The sequence below is a fragment of the Suricata suricatta genome, chromosome 17 (assembly GCF_006229205.1).
Source record: "Suricata suricatta isolate VVHF042 chromosome 17, meerkat_22Aug2017_6uvM2_HiC, whole genome shotgun sequence".
In the NCBI taxonomy this organism is placed as follows: Eukaryota; Metazoa; Chordata; class Mammalia; order Carnivora; family Herpestidae; genus Suricata; species Suricata suricatta.
The window spans coordinates 55,680,377-55,686,693 of NC_043716.1; the positions used below are offsets into that span (position 1 = coordinate 55,680,377).

A 6,317-nucleotide genomic window follows, 5' to 3' on the forward strand; every position below is an offset into this window, starting at 1 on the left:
GGGCACCGGCTGCAAGACCTCGTGAGTGTACGGGAGCCGCGGGGCTGCACGTGTCACACGGGTGTGAGATGCGAACCATACCGCATTCAAGAGAACCACAGACGGGAACCGCACAGTGAGACCGGAAACACCGTGGAGGGCGGGGCAGATGAGCCCAGCTTGCTCCTCTCCGGAGCTTTCCTGCCCCTCGAGCTGCGGGGCCCCCACCCCGCCTCGGTCGCTGCCCTGCTGCTGTGCACCTGCTCCCCGAAGCGCCCAGACGCAGGGTCTCTGTGACGCAGGCGCGCTGAGCACCATCCAGGAGCCAGGCTCTGTCCGAGGTGCTGGGGACCAGCCGCCAAGAAGCCAGACAAGCAGCCCTCCCCCGCCCAGGTGCCGGCAAATCAACAGGGACAACATGGAAAGGCTCAGGTGTCCATCCATGCCGGAAGGAAAATACAGCAGGGGAAGGGGAGAGACGGGTGTGGGGAGGGAGACCAAGGGGTGCGGGGTGGCTTAGTCACAGTCGAGGAAGGTCTCCTGAGAGACAGCCGCGTCTTGAAGGGAATGAGAAAGCACGTCAGGCAGGTGTCCGGGGACTGGCCATCGGGGTGAGAACCACACGCCCCAGGCCGGCGAGGCAGGTGCACCCCAGCCCGGTTCAGGCTGCCCCTGACGTGTGAGCCCGGTTCCCCCCACGCACCCATGCCTGGACCCGCCCCGGCCCCTTGTCTGTGAGGCCTCCCCGGGTGGTACAGAGGGGAGCATTCTCTGCCTGGGACCCTCGGGCTCTCACCGGAGGCCGCCTGCTGCCTGGCCCCGAGCCCCTGCCATGCACTTTCCTGCCAGGTGTCTGGCAGGGGCTGGGGGCACCGGGGCTGCAGGCGTGGGGGCCCCGTCTCTCTGGAACGAGGCATCGACTTTGCAGAGAAGCTCGTGTGAGGGCAGGACTGGGGGGGTAGGGGGGCTGCCCAGGTTGCAGCCAGGCTCAGACCAGATGCTGAGGGAGGTGAGAGATGAAGTGTGAAGCTTCCAAAAGGCTACAGTCAGACATTCACATCTGTCAGGTGCACCCTCCAGCCGTCCAGCTGAACGGGCCAGAGAGGAGGCTGGAAGAGGGTCCTCTTCCGAGACGTGCAGCCTGGTGGAGCTGGCTGGGGGGCTCCCGGGCTGGCCGGGGAAGGCCTTTGTCCAATGAGGAGCAAGGAAGGGTCCCGGGGCGGAGCGCACGAGCCAGGGTCAGGGCCGCGGCCACCAGACTGCGCCACCCACCATGCATCAGCACCGACCTCAAGCCAGAAAACCCACCGATGCCACAGGACCCTCCTCCACAGTCTGTGTGCACAGAGGACATGCAGAATCTTCCTCGCTGACCCCCCGGGTGCCCATCCACACTGCCCAGCCCCAGGTCAGCCCCGTGCCCTCTCGCCCTGGCCTGTAGCCTCCGTCTCCATCCGGGACTCACCTACCTTAGCTGCAGACCCGATGGCAGCATGGGCCCGCTCACAGCACGGGTCTGCTGAAGGCCGTTCGTGGTTCCCTTCTGCCTACTGAGAAGAGTCCAAATTTCTCATCCAAGACCCAACACACCCCCGCGGCCACCCCCGCCCCTGCCCGCCCCGCACAAGGCAGCCCGGGGAGCTGGCCTGAAGCACTGGCCTTTGTCTCTCCATATAAACTGCCGCCTCCCTTCGGGATGGTCGAGATTCACCCCTGACGCTGCGGCAGAGCCCGGTGGCCGTGAGTCTCCCCAGCACCACCCGCTCGGACCTTCCTTCCTTCCAGACCTGCACCGCCCGCGGCAGCGGCCACCGGCCACACATGGCTGCCGGGCATCTGAAATGTGGCTGGTCCCACGTGCCACGCACCGTGAGCGAGATATACAGAGTGGATGTCAAAGATTGAGCACGAGAGAAGAATGCCAAGTAGCTTGGTCATGTTTACATCGATGAGATATCACAACAAACCGATTCTGGACCGGGTGAGAAACACTAGATCATTGAAGTGGATTTCATCTGTTTCTTTGCAAACTTTGGTAAACGAGGCTGCTAGAAAACTCAGCCTTCGGGGTGGGCAAACTTTTCTAGCAAATACTTGGCGCTCTGCGGGCCATATGGTCCGTGCTGCAACTGTCCCGCTCGGCCGCAGAGGGCACGTAAACAAGTGAGCTGGCCCCATTCCAACAGAACTTTTTTTTTTTTTTTTTTTAAATAAAAACAGACGGTGGGATGGATGAGGCTCAGTGGTTTTAGCTGTAGGTCGCTGGCTTCTAGACTTTTGAAGAGGACCACTTAGTACAATGTAGTTTTTAAAAAGGGGGTAAAGGGGACATTTTATTTTACCAAATAAAGACGTCAGTAAAACGGGCTTTATTTTTTTTTTTTAAAGTTTATTTTTGAGAGAGAGAACGTGAGTGGGGAAGGGGGAGAAAGGGAGACACAGAATCCGAAGCAGGCTCCAGACTCCGAGCTGTCAGCCCAGAGCCTGACACGCGACTCGAACTCACTCTCCGTGAGATCGTGACCTGAGCTGAAGTCGGATGCTCAACCGACTGAGCCCCCCAGGCGCCCCTAAAACGGGCATTTTCTACACAAAGGCACATTTATGCTCAGGGACACCCAAGAATCACCCACTTAGAGTCTTAGTTTTTCCCTCTGCCGCGGGCAGGTGGAGACTTTGTTGGGGCACAGAGCGTGGGCAGACAGGCACCGGCAGGTGGGGGGGGCGTGATGGGCTCAGACCGGCGGTCTCGCAGATCTGAAGACCACCCTGTCCGTAAGCCCCGAAGCAGCCACGTTCTAGGGCGCGACTCCCCCAGAGCCTCCATTCCATGCCGGTTCTCATGGAGGCGGCTGTGTCTCAGGCTGGGTCCCTGGGCTGCTGGTCCGAAGACCAGACCTGAGTAGCGAGGCCTCCTGAGGGCTGTGTTCTCCGACGGCACTTTCTGCGACGAAGGAAACGTTCTGGATGTGCCCGGACTGTTAACCACGACCCCACATGAGCACGGGGCCTTGGAAATGTGGCCACCCGAACAGTTATGTGGTGCACGTGCTTAGGACTTCAAAGATTTAGCACAAAACCAAAAACGCAAACCATCTTATCAGTAACTTATTTCATATTATCACACGTTGGGGTGATATCTGGGATATACTGGGTTAAATAAAATGTATTACCCAGAATTCATCTCCTCGGCTGCTTCTCACTTCTCCTAAGTGGCTACCCGGACTTTCATGCTGGCTGGCGCTATATTTGTACCTGACAGCATTGCCCTAGAGCCTCTGAGACAGGTGAGCCAGCCAGCCTCTATTGTTTTTCTCTGATGACGGGGAACTCACCACCTCCAAAGACAACCAATGCTAAAAGTTGAGAGATGGTAGAAATGTCCTCCATAGCCTGCAGGGGGCGCCCGAGCTCCGTTTCAAGCGCCGGCGCGCGCACGCGCACTCAGCCCGCCTCGTGCTGAGAGGCGCTCCGCTTCCTCGGGACCCGCTGGGGGCGCTTCGCGAGGACTTGGGGCGACGGCCAGGCCAGCAGGAGCCCCGCCTCCTCGGGGCCCGCTCTGGAGGGTCCTGGTATCGCGTGTTGGGTGACGGGAGCCCCGCTCCTCGGGACCCGCTGTGGGGGCTTCCGGAGGCGGCGGCGCGGCGTCCACACCGTCAAGAACCCGGTCTTCTCAGAACCCGCCGCGGGAGGAGCAGGTGAGGAGAAAGGGGGGCCAGGGGAGGAGGAGCTCTCGGAACGGACACGCCTGGGACGGTCGGTGTCCAGGGGACCCGGCGGGGACAGGACAGGCGGCTTCGTGCGCGGGGACGCGGGGCCCGGCGGGGCTGTGCGTGGCCATCGGGCTCCCCTCTCCGGGCTCCGGGCCGTCGGGGTTTCTGCTCCGCGCGACTCGGTTCCCCCCGCATCCTCGTGTGGCTCCGGGTCCGGGAGCAGGTGCCCGGCGGTGCTCGGGCTCCGCCGCTGTGACCACGCGGGGTCCCCCCCCCCCCGCCCCGCCTCCGCGCGGGCCCGGTGTCTGTTCCGCGTCTGACACGGAGTAGGGGGACTTCGTGCCGACGGCCCCGGACCTGCAGGTCGCTCCGGGCAGGACGGACGTTGTCACGGGTGGAGTCTTCCACGTCCAGGAGCCCAGAGCAGCTCTCCATCCCCGTGCGTCTTCCTGCATGTCTGTCTCCGTGTCCTGTCGTCCTCGGAGAGGTCGGTCACCTCCTCGCTTAGATCTCCTTCCTGGCCCTTGGTTCCTTCTGATGCCATTGTAAAGGGTCGGCGCTTCATGTCTCTTTCCGACGGGTCGTTCTGAGTGTGTAGATGTGCCGGTGGTGTTCCCGTGTGGATTTCGCGGTGTTCTCGTGTGGATTTCGTGGTGTTCCCGTGTGGATTTCACGGTGTTCCCGTGTGGATTTCGCAGTGTTTCCGTGTCGAATTCGTGGTGTTTCCGTGTCGATTTCGTGGTGTTTCCGTGTCGATTTCGCGTCCTGCGGGCGCACCCGTTTCTTAGTTCTGTTTACTGGAAATACAACAGCGCCGGTCTATACCGGGAACACGGGTTTCCTTGGGAAAGAGTGTGTATCCTCCCGGGACTGGCGTCCGTCACTCCGCATAATGACCGCGGGGTTCAGTCCGCGGTGCGGCGGGGTCAGAATCCCCTCCTTTGTGAGGCTGAGCCGTTTTCCGTTCTGTGTAGACCACATTCTGCTCATTTATTCATCTGCCAGCCTCCTGTGTGTTGGTTCCGTCTTTGGACGGTTGTGCAGAAGCTGCTGCGAACGCGGGCTCAGGAGTGTCTGCTCCAGGCTGTGTGTGTGTGTGTGTGTGTGTGTGTGCGCGCGCGCGCACACACAGAGGGGGTTCTGGCTGCTCTCCGCGGACCGCTGTGCTCCTCTCTTTGGCCGCCCGTTCACTTCACTCCTTCACGCGGCAGAACAACACTGCTGCTCCCGGGTCTGCCCGGGTTGTGCCTCCGTTCAGCCACGAGGGGCGTTTGCATCCTGTTTCTTCCATTTGACTTCGTGAACTGCGCTGCAGTGTGTTCGTGCGTTGGCTCTTTTTTGAAACAACTGTTTCAGTTCTCCCGGATGTACAGCCAGGAGTAGAATTCTGGAGCCAAACGGTCATGGTACGTTTTGACCTTTCTGAGGAAACACCAAGCTGTTTTACACGTAGGCGCCACCCTTTTACATTTCCACAAGCTTGGTTTAAGCGTTGCGTTTTCTCAACATCTTTGTCAACATTTGTCATGTTGTTTTCTTTAGTGTGGCAATTTTAGTGCATGTAAAAGGGTATCTAACTGTAGTTTAAATAATTCATTTCCCCGAGGGCTGATGATGTGTAACATCTTTTCATGTCTATTCACCATGTCTATGATCTTTTTGGAGAAAGGTATATCCAATTCCTTTGTCCATTTTAAAACTTGTTTTTTTTTTAATGTTGTTGTTGATGAGTCGTACAAGCTCTTTATATATTCTGCAAAACAGACTTTTACCAGGCAAATGTGCAAATATTTTCTTCTGTTCTAGGTATTGTCTTTTCACGTTTGGAGTAGCACATTTTGACGTACAAAGGTTTTTAATGTTGAGGAAACTACAAATTTATCTATTTTTCGTTCCTTGCTTGTGCTTTGGTGTCAGCTCTAATGCTCTTGAAGACGTATCTCCATTTATATCTTGTAGAGTTTATAAGTTTACCTCTCACATTTAAGCTTTGATCCACTCTGAGTTAATGTTTGTATGTGGTGTGAGGGCAAGGGCCCAATTTAATTCATCTGCACATGATCGCCAGGTGTCTTGCACCCTGTGTTGAAAAGACCATGGTTTCCCCCAATGTCATGCTGTCCACCTTTGTCAGAATTCAGTTGACCATAGTTGAAAGGGTGTACTTAAGGGGAAGAGCACTGGGTGTTATATGGAAAACAATTTGACAATAAAATATTATGAAAAAAAAAGAAAGGGTGTATTTCTGGGTTTTCAATTAAATCCCACTGATGGGTATGTAGATCTTCATGACGGTATCACAATGATTTATTCACTGTTGCTTTGTTTTCAGATTTGATGTTGGGAAGTATGAGTTTCTACCTTTGATTTTGTCGATTGTATTGTTTATTTTGTGGTCCTTTGATTTTCCATATGACCATTAGGATTAGCGTGAGCATTTCTTCACGGAGGGCTTTGTGAATTTCCCTGGAAATCACGTTGAACCGACATGTTGCATTGTGTACTGTTGCCAGTTAGCAGGAGTACCTTTTAGATTGTCTTTAGTTTCTGTCAGCAGTGTTTGTTACACATATTCCCAAGTACTATGTTGATGCTGTGTTACCTAAAATGGAATTATTTTCTTAA

General features: G+C 56.3%; 1 protein-coding gene across 1 annotated transcript in view; it reads left to right on the forward strand.

Moving 5' to 3' along the window:
• The first annotated feature begins 3,444 nt into the window (after positions 1-3,444).
• The window catches only part of SECTM1 (secreted and transmembrane 1), a 43,967-nt gene continuing 41,094 nt past the window's right edge, over positions 3,445-6,317 (forward strand). The window contains exon 1 of the mRNA XM_029928953.1: positions 3,445-3,677. The gene's annotated coding sequence lies outside the window, so the exon portion shown is untranslated. The remainder of the gene's footprint in view (positions 3,678-6,317) is intronic.